The sequence below is a fragment of the Eurosta solidaginis genome, chromosome 3 (genome assembly GCF_040869045.1).
Source record: "Eurosta solidaginis isolate ZX-2024a chromosome 3, ASM4086904v1, whole genome shotgun sequence".
In the NCBI taxonomy this organism is placed as follows: Eukaryota; Metazoa; Arthropoda; class Insecta; order Diptera; family Tephritidae; genus Eurosta; species Eurosta solidaginis.
This window is the reverse complement of record NC_090321.1, coordinates 262,438,223-262,454,069: the sequence shown is the minus strand read 5'-3', so window position 1 is coordinate 262,454,069 and position 15,847 is coordinate 262,438,223. Positions and strand designations below refer to the sequence as shown.

At 36.5% G+C, this 15,847-nt stretch overlaps 1 protein-coding gene across 1 annotated transcript in view; it reads left to right on the top strand.

Annotated features, from left to right (window-relative positions):
• Positions 1-15,847, top strand: part of SLO2 (slowpoke 2) — a 743,624-nt gene that overhangs the window by 373,903 nt on the left and 353,874 nt on the right. The window lies entirely within an intron of this gene.

Here is a 15,847-nt window from a genome sequence, read left to right as displayed (position 1 = left end):
AGTGGATTGGAAGTCTAATAAAATAGCATGGATGACTCGAGAAGTAATGAGTGAATGGCTGCAGCAGTTCAATCGAAGAATAAAGGCCCAGAATCGAAAAATTGTCTAGGTTTTAGATAACGCGGCTTCTCGTCCAAAGGAACTAAACTTAACCAACATAAAAATTATTTTCTTGCCGCCAATTACAACGGCAATTAAGGCTTGGTTTCTTCGGAAGCGGTGCCGCTATATAGCGCCCGTTACATAGCGGTAGAGTACGTTGTCAAAAATCTTGCAATGTAAATGTTATTATGTGGAAACTAAGAAGACGGTGAAGTTCGCCGTATCGTAATATAGCGGCAGGGCAAAAAATATTACGGCCGTCATGACGGTACAAACTCGTTCGTCACCGTTTTTCTCACCGCCGCACGCAAAGCGGTGAACAATTTGTCAAATTTTTGATTTCTTTGAATAAATTAATAAAAAGAAAAACAGTTTTTAATTTAAAATTTTTGAGAAAACGTATACAAATAAAAAATAAAACTAAAGAAACCCCAAAATATGTGGAAAATGGTGAAATCAGATTGGCATGCATTGGCTGCGACGGTGGACCAACTTTACAACAAAGCGGTCCCGCTGATGACGGTAGGTAAAGCGGGTGATAATTAACTGCCGTAATAGAGCGGCACCGCTTTTTGAGGAAACCAAGCCTTTAGCCAACCCCCTGAACAAGGTATAATCCAAAATTTTAAAACTTTGTATAGAAGCTTAGTTTTAAAACACTTGCTATCTAAAATTGACAATAAGAGTTCAGCCTCAGAGCTCTCAAAATCGATTAATATACTAGAAGTTGCGTATTTCATCAAAGTATCTTGGGATAAAGTGGAAGCCACAACCGTCCGAAACTGCTTCCCTAAAGCAGGATTTTTGGAAACTTATGAGGATCTTCCAGATTTTGATCCCGAAGATGACGTTCCACTGGCAATCTAGGCTAGGCTTCAGAAAGGACTAGATTTGGCAAATGATTTGGAAGGTTTTCTCCAAATGGATCAAAATGTTTTCACTGAGGATGACAATATAGAAATTCAGTTTGACCAACAAGATGATACTATGGACATAAGTGATTCAGAAGATGAATTTTCAGAACAAATAAGTGAGCTTATAACATCATATGATGATGCTTTAAAACTTGTTGTGCGCTTGAAACAATTTGCAAAAAATGATTATGTAGCTTTTCAGCACATTAAAAATATCGAGTCATTTTGAAAATGAACATTTTAAATTAAAGCAATCATTGTTTAAGCAATCAAGTATTGCCCAATTTTTTCAATCAAACTAGTATTGAAATGTAAAGACTTGTACAATGTACTTAATCATATATGTATAGGTATTTATATGTAATACTAAAGTATGCAAATATTCTTTACTTCCAAAAAGTTCTTAAATAAACTATGTACAGTACAATTTATATGTGTGGTATATATTTTGTGACTTCATCCCTAATAAGCGGACATCGCCCGTAGCCGGACAAAAACACTGCGGCGGTGAGTGTCCGGTTATAAGATATTTCACTGTATATGCACAGTAGCGCACACAAAAATAGCAGAGGCAATTTTTACAAAATTTTGTGAATTAAATTCTTTGATATTGAAGAAAAACTACAAAATTTGTACACCTTATGTTTTCAATTCAAATTGTGTGGAATAATCTTAGGCTCGTTCAACGGAGCTTCATCAATGATATTGAATTTTTTACCAGTGTATTAATGGCATTGCTTCCGCTGTTCAATATTAGCTGTATTTTTTTTTTACATCTATATACATTTACGCTTAAACTTTATATGGACTGCTAAGCGTTAAACTTTACCTACTATTCTGAAATTGCTGCGCAGAAAATTAGTACTCCTAAATTTCAATACGCATTATACTCAGATGAAACTGAAGTATGAGTCTATGATTCACTTCTATGTATTACCTCCACTATTCACCGCAAACGATTCAGCTATAGGTAATACAGTATGGCCAATGGAGGTTTGTGTCTCCGCTTTTCGGTACAACATGTTCTTTAGCTAGTTGCCGCTAGATGGGTCTCCTAAGCATTATCTAAGTGAGGATAAGCGTTTTTTTTTTAGTGGAAACGTAGACGTATATACGTATAAAAAAAAACACGGCTATTATTTATATGGGTTTAATTTGTACACGGAATAGCAACAAAAAGAGGGCATATTATATTTAACGCAACAAGTCAGATTTTCTCGTGTGAACAAAAATGAGTATGATACAAGAGCATTCATACACCTCAGTGAGTGACAGTTAACCTAAGTGTCTTTGTGTAATTTTTGATATTATATAGTGGTGAATGCGAATGTAAGTGACTGTCGCGCAAAGTGTTATGGCATCATATATAATATTGTAATGAATTTACTGCAAATCCTCTTATTCGCAACCTTCTACTAACGTTCGTATCGCTAAACTGTTGCATAAATAACTCCAATATTTAATAATGCAAAATGGCCTTTATTAAAGTACTTCACAATAACACTAATAACTCGCAACTAATACTGCTATTGCTCGCTAGATAGCGTCTTAACTCCAACTGATCCTCACGCCTTTCGCTGTTGCTGCCTTTTATAGTGTTTGGTTTCCTCGTTGACATTTCTAGGCGCTTCTGTTCTAGAATCTACTAGTTGGTTATCTGCTATAATTATAACTACAGATGTACGTGTACAGCTCTCATATGCGCGTGTATTTGTGAGCGACACTTCCACAATTATAATTGCATATCTCGGATAAGATATCTGCAAGTATTTGTGCGTTGGTTCTCCGCTGCGTGTACGTACATATGTGTAGACATAATGATTGAATTATTGATGTGCATACAGTCACTGCTTAGCATCGGCTTAGAGATGACAGTACCCCTTAGTGTTGCTAATATTCGTAACAGTATGACCCTTAGAGAAAAATTACAAAGTGTGAAACGGGGCATTTATATGGCTGAGTGGATAGAGGTACCTACTTTTACGCTTGTATGAATGTTAGAGATTTCGAGTTCAAAATTTAGCTTCCCAAAAACCTAGCAAAAAATCCGTTGCAAGATCAAAGTTCTGTAGTTTTTTCTAATATTAATAATCGAAAATTTTGTAAAGATATAAAAGCTTTTATGAATCTTTAATTGAAACTGTGCAAATCAACTTCTGCAATTTTTTCGAAAAATAATAAAAAATTGGAGAAAATTTTACGAAAATTTCGAAATTATTGAATTGTGTAACTGGGACTGTGCAAACCAATTTCTGAAACGTTTTCGAAAAATAATAAAAAAACTGGAGAAAATTTTACGAAAATTTCGAAACTATTGCTTAGAGTTTTCTGGACTTTTTTTTGTGTATGCAGTTTTGTACGCCTATCGATTTTAGTCCAAAAAAGTACAAGTTATGTGTCTCTCGAAATTTGCATTGACCTTTGACAAATTTTTTTCGAAGCGTATTTCAGATTTTCTTCCATATAACAAATAAAGCTATGCTAACATTTTAAGAAAGAAAATTTAAAAACCTTTCAGAATTTTTGTTTTTAATTCAATGCCAATTTTTCGTTATTTTAACTTATACCTTGCAAGATCAAAATTGATTGGACTACAAAACTGCATTCACAAAAATTTTTGGAAAGCTCTGAATAAAAAGTTCTAAATTTTCGAAAAATCTTCCGCCACATTCCAGTTTTTATCGAAAACGTTTTTGAGATTGATTTTGCATAGTTTGAGTTACAAAGGTTGAAATGGCTGGTCCATGAGGACCTCACATAGGCTAAACGAATCCATAGTGTTTACTGTTTATAGACAATTTAATTCAGTGAATAAGGTTGGCGAAATTTGGTAAAAATTGTCACTGCTATTTTTGTGTTCACTGCTGTATTTGTGCGCACATGTAAACTTATGAGCGCTTCACTTTATATCACATTTAAATGCTTGAGTGCCTTAGCAAAAGTGTGAATTGTTGGTATGTGTGTGTGTACATTAAGGAAAAAAATATTTGACTTAAGAACAAAGAAGTTGTATTTGGTATGGTCTTGAAGCGAAAAGTGATGGAAGGAAGAATGAGTGCAATGAAACAAATATATATATTTCGCACATATGTAACGCCATGAAAGTAAGTGAGTTCAAATGTTTACTTATAGCACTTCAAAGTTACTTTTGCTAATTTTTTTGCTGCGACATGTCAATGAAAAAAAAAAAAAATTAGGTCAACAAATTATTTTCCTTAAAAATAGAAATAACAAGCAAAGTTTGCTAAGAAAGTGCGAAAAATAATTGAAAAATTATTTTAAAAGATTTATTGTTTAAAAGATTTATTTTTTTAAAACTTAATAAATAAAAACCTAATTTAAGATTTCGAAAAATGCCATGGACTTATTTAGAAATCTCACGAAATGCCTTTACTGAAGTGAGTAATTAATTATGATAGCATTTATCTGCTTATCGCCATGATAATTTGTGTCAATTAGTAACGGTAAGCCGGCAAATCATAAAAACGACAGAAGCATTAACCTGCGCAAAATATTTAAATAAAATGCCAGACACAATCACGAACGTTGTGCAGTTTATTGTCTCCAGTTGAAATGAAGCGCATTAAACAAGTAAATCAAATTAACAATTACGTACTTGGTTGACTTAATTTTCTTTTTGGAGTGTGGCTTCTATTTCTTATTACATTAGTACGTAAGTACTTCGTTATATTAAAATTATTTAATTCTGAACATCTAGCAATTGCAAATAGGGATGGAATGTTAAGTTGCCAAAATTAATTGTAACTGGAGCCTTTTAAATCCGATCACCCTTCCACTCATGAGACCTAGTAATATATTATAACGTATCTTGAGAAATGCACGATAATACTGCGCCTTCTCTTATCGTTGGAGTCACTGAACTGTCGAATATATACACGCGAACCTCCTGTGTATAAAATTATCTTTATTTGCAGCACTACTATGGTAGTAGAGCTTCACAATTTACTGGCATACTCCACTTATAACGTGTAAAAATCTCCCTTCATTGTATATGTGTGGGTAATATCGTCTTCTCTCTATTTGGCTGCATGCATGTGTGTGTAATGTCGTCTGCGCTCTTTGTGGCTGTGTACGTGTGTGTGTAATATCGTCTGCACTATGAGCTATTGTGTATATGTTTTGTTTGCTATTTGTTGTCTCATTTGCTAAGAGTGTTTTGAGGCTGTGCAGCAAATATTTACTACCATGAAAGTGGTGAAAAAATACAAAGAGAAGTAAGGGCTCATCATTCTCGACACAGCAGTGTTTCAGAAAACCACAAATATATTTGAGAGAAGCGCAAAAAAATTTGAAAAAATTAATTTGTTTATGTTTTTGACTTCCTCTTAAACACATTGCCATTTTTCGACTACATTTGCCGTTTCTCAAATACGTTTGTCCTTTTCTCAAAAACAGTTATAAAAGGTTTAGTAAATAAAACATTGTCAAGCTATCTAATGAAGAATTAATCTTGACAACAAGCGCTACTACTTTGGACTAAGTAGGCAATTGCAAAAAAATTACTCTATCAACACACTAAACTCAAACTCTACAAATACATATCTCACCGTTGGGTATTCAAATGGTTCAAGAGAAGTTTTTCGAAGCACAAATGAACTTTTATTTACCTCTCACCGTTTTTACCTTGTAATATTTGTATCAGAGTTGTTTCTGTCCTACCTTATACAAATTTGTTTCATATTTATAGAAATCAAGTAGTTCGCTTTGGATTTTATATAATTGAACTCAACTTTTGAAAATAATAATGTCAACAAAAGCGCATAAATAAAAGTGTTTACAAATTTAATAATAAAAAAAAGAAAAATTAGGAACTCAAAATTTCGAAAATCAACTTGATATGTATGGCCTTTTGATTTTTGCTCTTGGATTTTTTTGCGGTTACTGTTATGGAACTAAAACCAGATGAATGATCAAGGTTGTGATCCATGGTATGTAGAAATAAAAAAAACTATTACATTCGAATGAAAGCAACCAATTGTTTTTTTTTTTTTTTGTGTTTGTTGCGGTGAGCAGTCGAAGCAATGGATCCAAATCAAGATTCACAAACTCACGCAACTTTAGAAAACTCAAGCAAATCTGCATTGGGTTAATCCAAAGTAAGGGCGCTGCATGTTTATTTGGCTTAGCTGTTGGATATTATGTTTTACCAAAACTTAAAGACACAAACAACAAATCAAGATCATCAAAAAAATGAATTAAAGGAATTTTTTCACTTTAAATTGATAGCGCAAGAGTGTTTTTTGAATAGAAAATGCATTTTTTTCCTGGTGGGCTTTTATGGAATGCAGCTATGTAGGCTTTGAATTGTTGACACAAAATTTCATATTGACTTTCAAAGTATTACAAAAATAAACTTTATTAAAATTAAAAAAAAAAAAAAAAAATTAGCGACTTATTTTATAAATCTTTCGTAAATACACATAAATTGTGGCTTCGTCTTGTAGAATGACTGAACCGTTGATTATCTTTTGTGCTGGTATTTTGGCTGGCGTAATATTGGTGTAAGTCTAATAGATATAACAAACCTCTTTTAACAATAACAAGTAACATTCGTGGTTGGTTATTGTATTGTGCTTCTAAACATAACATAGTTATCTTAAAAGATAGCTGCCCTGGAAGGAGAGGCTCACTTGAACGGTGATAGCTTACATCTTGCTACTTATATAATTTCGAAAGAGATCAATCTCAAACTTGGATAAATCCTCTGGAAATTCAAGCGAATAGTGACCAAAATACTTTGGCCTTTCATCCTGACAGAAGCTTGGTAATCGAGCATATAGTGCCTCGATGATTCCACTTCATACTCTTCGAGACAGCTGCAGCAGAATGAGGTTTCCAGTATATTGAAGCTAACCGCATTAATCCCCATTGAATATAGTCCTGTAAAATCCCCAAAGACCATTGATAGATGAGCCTTAGTAAATCCAATCATTTCGGCAGACCTACCATCCACCTTCTGCCAGAAGAATCTTGCAACCCTGCAAGAGGTGGTATCCTCTCAACGCTTGCTGAGTTGACTCGAACAGGAGCAGACCACACACGGCCAGCGGCATCTCGAATCACGAAGTCTGAACAACGACCGCGCCACGGTCGCCTTTCCCTCAATATCTTCTGGATGTAAGTTCAGCAAAAAATTCGATAACAAATCATTGTTGTTCTAAGAACGCTGTGGATACACACCAGCGCCGTCCGTTTTACAGACACTAATATTTTTATGGTGCTCGCCATGTAGAGTGATGAAGAATTTATTTAGTTTTATTTTCTTAATAAAAGATAAGAGAAATATCGGCTGCATCCGTACATTATAGGGGCATCGGTCTCTCATTACAAGGAAAGATATGATTTGGGTCATGCGAAGATAGTTTACATCCAGGACATTCTGTTGCTTAAGACAATTTTAGTAATGGAGGTCATATGTTACATAATCAATATCCTAGGGAAGTACCGTGGAAGTTTGTCGTGGTGGGTTTGTCAAACCTGAGGTTTTCTACAGTCCTCTGATGTAAAGATGCTGGCTGATCGATCTATTGAGAGGAGCCCAGGGCCGAAATGATAACGCCAAACTTTTACGTCAGCAGCCATGTGCTTAAGGTATGGAGGGAATATTTCTCCTCACAACGAGTCACTCAGAAACAAGACGAACCCGATACTCCAGTCACTTATACAGCAATATACATACCTTGAGCCACATGACTTTGGCTTAAAACAACGTAGGCTTGCCGATTTCATTTTAAAATTGAATCAAATATTTATTTTCATAAACGAAACCTGTTGCTATTCACTAATATTTACAATTTTTTTTTAATTTCTCATCGCTAGCAATTTTCTACAATCAAATCGTCTACAAAACAATATGATTACAGATCGGCTGATAATATTTATTTTTGGTGTTGCTGTTGGATACTTTGTTGTACCACGATTGTAGATCAAACAGCAAAGGCGCGTAAGAGAGCTCACAGAGGAAAGTGAAAATAAAACGAAGCAAACTATTTGAGCAGGAATTCGCAATATAAGCCAAATTAACCGCGATTCCGAAGCCATTGTTCTTGGTCAATATAAAAATTGATCTAATTTGCAGAAATTATCGTAAGCTACTGGAGAAATTATTGCAACCAAATCATAATTTGACAAATTCTGAGTTTATAATTTGGAAACAGCGTTATGGATCGTATAATTTTATTTAGTTTAGGCGTTCTGATAGGGTATTATGTTTTAAGAAAGATGTAAAATTTATGCTTTTAAACAAATTTTGATAAGTGCTCCTATTGTTATGTAACAAATTATTTGTAAATATCATGTCTCTTTAAATGAAATAAGGACTTATTTTTAAAATATTGAAATGTTTTTCTGCCTAGTTTTGGGATAGGAAAATATTGGAACTGTCGGGATACATACATAGGTAAATATAAACAAAGGAGCCGGTCAGCATCGTTATGGGCAATGACTGAAAACGCTATATTACTACGGAGTTTGATTTTTTGCTGCTGCTCCGACTCTGGAGGCGAGCTGTATCATAAAGAAGTGGTCGCAAATCTTATGCCCTGCTACGGGCTACGTCATGTTTCAGAGCGTATAAATAGAAGATTAAGAACTCCAAACGAACTCTATTCGCAGTGGAGTTAGAACAATCAAAAAATTGTATGCTATTTGATATCATGGGCACTGTAAACGAACCATTTCTTTTCTCAAGACAATACTTAACAAAAACAACTTACAATTCAACGTGGGGACAGAGGTTAGTCTCCCGATTAATAACAACTAAAATAATAAACTACAGCAACAACATAAGGACCGATAAATTAAATCACGTGTACAAAAATAACATCACAACGCTTCATTAGCTCCAACAACAGAAAAGAAAGGAGAAAGCTCTGCATAACAATAACGAACAGAAGAAGTATCATATTTTTTATTGCTCTCACTTCACTACACACCGCATTTTGTATGGAGTTTTTATTCTGCTGTTTGCTGCGCTCATAAACATGACACAGCTCGTAACAAAGCATAAGAAATAAAAAAATAAATGTAAGGCGCGATAACCTCCGAAGAGATTTAAGGCCGAGCTCCTCTTCCAATTTACGTCGTGCTCCTTTTTTAAACGGTTTTATTTAGCTTGACTTGACAAGCTGGCTGGTTGGTTGGTTGGTTGGCTGGCTGGCACAAATTTTGTAATTGAAATTTAAGTAGCTTCCCGATAAGCTACAAGCTAGACACTTGGAATATAGTTCAGTACCCGATTACAATGCAAAAATTAGAAAAATATCGCCGCTGGGTTGCGAAAGGGTCGAGATATTCAAAAAAATCGTATTTGTGGTCTGATTTGGCTCATATTTGGAACAGATATTACATACAGTCCGGTAGAAGTGACATCAAAATATTTTGGAATTGGAGGAGGGACAAGCATACAACAAATTGTCAGGAAATAGTCCTTGTAAAAATGAGTCACTAAATGAACTAAATAAAATGAGAAATAACAGGCACTTAAATAAAGACTAAAAACTTGAGAGAAATCTTTTTAAATTAATTTATTGATTTTCCCTTCAAATTGGCGGGATGGGACCTACTTGATTTTAGGCCGACTGCGAACGATATCTGCAAGGCAGATGAATTTTCACTGAGAAGCTTTTCATGGCAGAAATACACTCGGAGCGCTTGCCAAACACTGACAAGGGCCACCCCGCTTAGGAAAATTGTCTTCTAATTAAAACAACTTGCTTCTAAAATTTAGATGTTGTTTTACCGTGGCGTGAACCCAGGATCTTCGGTGCGGTAGGCGGAGCATGCCACCATCACACCACGGCGGCCGTGTAGCATATGAAGCAGAGCCGGGCCAGTAACAGAGCACATTTTTCGTTGCACTTGCTGCTCTGGATTAGCAAATGCGAATATTGGTTATGGGTATTCAATACTCCGCCCGCACTTAAGCAATTCAAAAGATCTCTTATTCGATGATTGTGCTATGCTTTAATCGAATTTTATATTGGAAACCATGGAAACAACTCAAATCTAATAGGGACTACACACGGTGCAAGACGAATTCAGTGCCAGGTGTTGTTATCCCAACAGCTGATTATTCTTGATTATATTCCATACAGCGCCTTGTTAAAACAACATGACAGTTAATCGGAATCAATGAAAATTTTCTTTTGACTTGAGATTTTTCTGTACAGCGAAATGGTTGAATTCGCTTCGCCACCACCTGGTATGGATTCGCCTTGGAGTTAAGCAAAGCAACATATATGTCAAACATTCTCGTAGCGCTCATAATTTAGGAATCCAATATGAAACCAAAACATGTGAAAAATATGAGCCTCAGAGATATGATCATATAGGAATCTTTTTTGAGCTTTTTACCCAGAGTACTCAGCAAATAATGCAACTTTTGAACAAATATGTATTCATATTTTATTTTGAAAAATTTTCTCTCATATTCAATTTGAATAAATCATGGCTTTATGAGGTGGGTTATGTCTAAAGCTGGGGTAGCTCTCAGTCAATCCAGAGTCGAGTAAAGGTCCAACAAACACGTACTGAATAAAAACACAATATTTATGTGTTACGAACACACGCACACACGGCTGGAGGTATTAGGCGTAACACCGGCGGGATGGAAGCAGCGGCGGCACCAGAGGGGCGACGATGAGACGGATGCGGCGGTGGGCTACGGAGCACGTGCCAGGCCGGGGTGAGAGGGGAAGTAGGCTGGCGATGGGTTTTACCTGGACAGTGGCGGCTCATTTCGTGCAGGGTCGGTTGACGGTATCCGCGGGATCGGATTGATCGATAGTCTGTGGCAGAACCGATAGTAGACGGGGTCGGCCACCTGGGAGAGACTGCGAGAACTGAATTGCAAAATGCAAATTCGCAGCTTTTATACGGGTTGTGCCGCAAACTGCTTCAGAAATAAATACACCACTATTGTGATTGTCACATGTGGTGATTTTGCTGACGAAACACACCATTGGCCTGCCATCAGCTGTTGGTCGCGTATGGCCGTTTACCATATGGTGGTTGTATTGTTGCCGCCCGTCATCTGTAGTTGGGTTGTTGGCTATGCTATAAAAAGAAGTACAGGGGGGCCCAGGCGTAGGTGGTAATAAGAAGTACAGGGGGGTTCAGGCTTAAGTGAAAAAGGGAAGTGCAGTGGGGTTATGTTATTGTAACGCCGCTACGTTACAGCTTATAACGTGTCTTGCTGTTTCCGCTTTAAATAAGCATGGAAGCTTCCCTCCAATCATCGCCGTAATGATCAATATTTTCACAATGTAAGTATTTCATGCTGTGTCATTTTAGCCACAAAACTGCCTCCATGGTTTTCCTGGTTGGTCTATTGAACCGTATATGTATTTGATTAGAGCTGGAGTCGGTATGCCCTAATCCATTTATTGGTTTCCTCCGGAGTTCCTGTTTCCCAAGCAATACTAATCCCTAATATAAAACGCATAAATCACTCCGAAAAGACTCATATAAGAGGCAAATGATGAGGTATTTATAAGTTAACAGGAGTCTGATCGGACACCTATATAGACTCGAATAATGTAGTATGAAAAAAGTCTCATATCAGACAACCATTGCAAGAAGGGAATACACACATTCCATGTTCGTAAATGTTGTCGTAGTGAACGCAAACGATCCGAATTAGGACTCCTTTCTGATTCTTAATGTTTGCTAAACTATTTTCACTAATACATCGAAACTGACTCTTGACTCTGACTCACCATGTGATGAACATATAATAACTTTACATGAATACGACAATCTAGTGAATTGCCCAACTGTGAAAAAACTCCATTCGAATGGAAATTTGACTCGAAAGCTGTCAAATTACATGCGTTTTTTTCGAAGTCATTCCACTTACACATACAGAACTCTTTTTAACACACAATCGAATTTATTTTTAACTTACGAAATTGCTCTCTCTTTCCTTTTCAGGTAAATACATTAAACAATCGATTTTTATTACTCAGACCTAAGCGGATTGATGGTATGTATTAATAAGAAACACTAGTTTATTTTACTGATCATGTGGCAGGTGCTTGGGTAAATTAATATATAAGAGTTAATGAGCGTGTTTCTGTTTATATCCAGAGTGACTAGATTATGGTTTTATGCAAAGAAATAACATAATCGTGATAGTTATAGACTTCCTTACGTCTAGGTTAATAGTTTTGATTTGGCCATGTCTGTACGTCTATCCGTTAACAGGATAACGTGAGTAAAAACTGAGATACCTTTGCGAAATGTTATATATCTCCGTAGAGATCTAGGTCAAGCTTCTCTTCCGATTTGCATCTTGCTCCTTTTTGATTTTCCAAACGAATTGGTGGGACAGCACCTACTTGTTTTATGCCGAATTCGAACGGTATCTATAAAGCAAATGAATTTTCACTCAGAAGCATTTATGGCAGAAATACATTTGGAGTGTTTGGTTAATCACTGCCGAAGGCTAAATCCACTCATAAAAACTTTATTATAATTGCAAAAACCCACAATTAGAAGAAGAAAATTTCAAGATTTTGCAAGCCGTATATCAAAAGCCGTTCAAGATATCTAGTCCAAATTTGATATGGAATTTTTGCTTCCATTACATATACGATCTATGAAAATGAAATAAATGGGTTGTTGACCATGCCCACTTTAAAAAAAATTAGAAAAAAGAAATGAAATTTGGTACAATTTTGCAAAATGGCCATAGCATTGGCCATATTAGGAAAAAGAAAATTAATAAGTTTTGCAAACCGTAAATCAGTGTTTGTTATAAGAAAAAATAAGAAATACTTGGTCGATTTGCCTTTGAGGCGATTAAGGTGGACCCTCTTTTTTAATCGATCTGCCTAGGTACCGATAACTCGGCGTTAAAAACCCCATATTTGAAAGATATTATTTTTTGTCGCAAAACAATTTTTGAAATTCTTTATCTCGTCGATAACACACCGACACCAAACAGATAACCTAATCATAACTCAAAATGGATAACACGCCCATATTTCGTCGACAACGATCGAATAATTCGTCGATAACAGCTGTTGTCGACAACGAACCGTTAACACTTCGACAATAAGTCTATAAATCACACACACTCGGTTTCTGTTTTGGTACCGCGTTCGTTTGGGTGTCTCATCATTTATTTCGTCTACTCTCATTATTATTTTTCCCATGCCCTTCCTATTTTTACTTTTCCTTGTATTCCACTACTCCCTCAACATGCACTCACACTTACCCTACTCTTACGTTCCGTATTATCTTATACGTCATACCATTCCCGCGTACTACACTAATAGTTCCTTTTATTTTCCATCTAACCATACAGCATTTTTAGTCCGCCATATATCATAACCTAACCTTACGCTTACATTCTGTATTCACCGGTACTGTTAGCAAATATGTTTACTCATCAAATGTACCTTCATACGAGGACAGCAAACTGTGCAAATCAACTGAAAGCGAGTGATTCGGTGGTGTCAAAGTGATTCGAAATCAAGCGAAATAATCCGCTTTAAATCAAAAGAAGCAAGATTGAACCTTTATCGTAAAACATCTCATCCATCTCGCCACATTACAGTGCACACTTCAAGTTTTATATACCCAAAGCAACCGTGAAATTTACTCGCAGCTCAACTTGTTTCATACTTTCAATTACTGTCTCGACCTTTTAACAAATTGTGTACCTTTTTTATAGAAGAGTGTGCGTATGGCAAAACTGATGAAGCTTGACAACCACAACAAGCTGCAGGTGGGCATTGAATCAAGTTGCGTTAGGTTGTACATGTGTTGCCAACCAACTGTCGTGAGCATTCGCTTTTGATGTTTGATGCTGTGTAGACAAGAACAACCGAGTAGAAGGAGAGGTGTTTGCTGTGCTTGTACTTTCTCACTGTATTACTGCTGTTGTTGTAGCTTTTAGCTAATAGCCCTACATAGCATTGTTTTAGGTGCTGAGTTTGTGAGCAAGTATGTGTCTATGCAGCGAAGTATGTACTTGGCTGTGCTATGCTGTTCAATTTCTGAGTTTTTACTGCCCATTTGTGGCTCCCAACTAAGATTCTGCGCATCAAATTGCGATTTCAAACTACTGTAATCGGAGTGTATTTGCAAGTGTGCAAAAAAGAAAGAGAAATATTTTAGATTTGTTTTGATAAGCATAGAAATTTTAAAGTTGTTTCCATTTTATTAGCCCTAAAGCTTTTCCAGCAATGCTTTTCCATGGCGATTGTCAAAAGAAAAGATTAAAGTTTTGTGTGTCCAAATTTGCTTGAGTTTTATATACTTTTGCTGTAGGAAAGAAGTGAAATTTTTTTTTTTTGTAAGAAGTCTTAACGGTTTAAGATTAATAAAATTAGCCCTGGGTTGAACCATGGCTATTTGGTGTATCAGATCCCAGACCAAAAGTCACTGAAGCTGTTCACTAATCAGAGAACACCGTACAAGATGGATCACATCGTGATCGATGACAAGCATATCATGAGCGCCAAGGCTATACGCTCAGGCTATAATCAACCGGTTACTGAACTTCGCAGCTCTCACACATGTTCCCTAAAAGAACTCGAAAAACTTACTTGCATTTTGAGGAATCTTTCATCACAAAGAGGCAAAGACAAACCGCGCGAAGGAAATCGTGGCGTACGTGAGCGCTATGATGATAAGAAGTGGGAAAATAAACGTGCAGTTAAATAGAAGGAAAGCAATGCCGAAAAATGCTCAAGCAATTATATAGTCGTAGTCGGACTTCGGCTTATTATTTGTAGCTCGTTGCTTTTGACTGAAAGTCTCAAACTACAAAATATTTTTGATGGGCATTATCCTTGAACCGCTAGGAACGTCTCTGTTTATAATTTTTTTGAGAAGCTATTACTTCCGTGGGTCCCTAAATTTTCTTAACTGGTTTAATTTTGTTTTCTACTTCTCGTTGTTGTTTACGTAGCAGTGTCAGGCTTCATCCAATTGGTGCGACTACTCACAAATTTTCATCAATAAACTCTAAAGGGAGCCCAAGAAAACTTGCAGTTTTAACTGATGTCGACCAGAGTGAAAGGGGTTTTAGAGGCGTTAGTTCCACGTTGCAGTTGAAAAGATGTGTCATGTGGGAACACATCGCGAGCTGGGCATACATTATGTATGTCAGGGCTGATTCTGGATAGGTTAGAGTTCAACCTGTTGAAGTATCCAGATAAAAGTTGAGCCAGAGTGACGCGCGTTTCCCTAGGGAGATTGCTTTCCTCTTTGGGGAACTTCAGGTACTTATATTTAAGAACGGGGTTCATCGGGCGATTTCTGGCATAGAGGTTCGACGCTTTTTTATGGAAGAAGGAAATGTAACCCTATTTTCTTATTCCTCTTCTTCGCTGTGAAATTCGGTACATTATTGAAGGTACTTCTCTCTGTAACCGCATCAGTACTGTAATCTGGTGCTATGGCTAGAGCCACCCGAGACTTGATTGACTGTTGTTACTTCTTTTGTGCTTTAGGGATCCTATAGATTGTAATTCCTAGCATAATTTCGATCGTCACGCTGCTGGAAGTGAGTTGTATGTCCGTACCGCGACTTCTAATGTAGGAGTCCTGTACTTCGTATGGTACCGGAAATTGTTGTTGCTGTTGTACCATTAAGATACTATCTCGGGAACGATTTAATATAACCACATTGAGCCTTCCTGGGCATTCCTCCTTTCCCATTCCCTAACTTGAGGATAAATTTGGAGTCGCTGGAGCCTCGCCTGCTAAATATATGTATCGCCTCACTTAGATGAGGTTGATAATTGCACTGCGGAAGCTGTGTATCACGCTTGTCAACCCCTTGAGTCGCTCGTTTC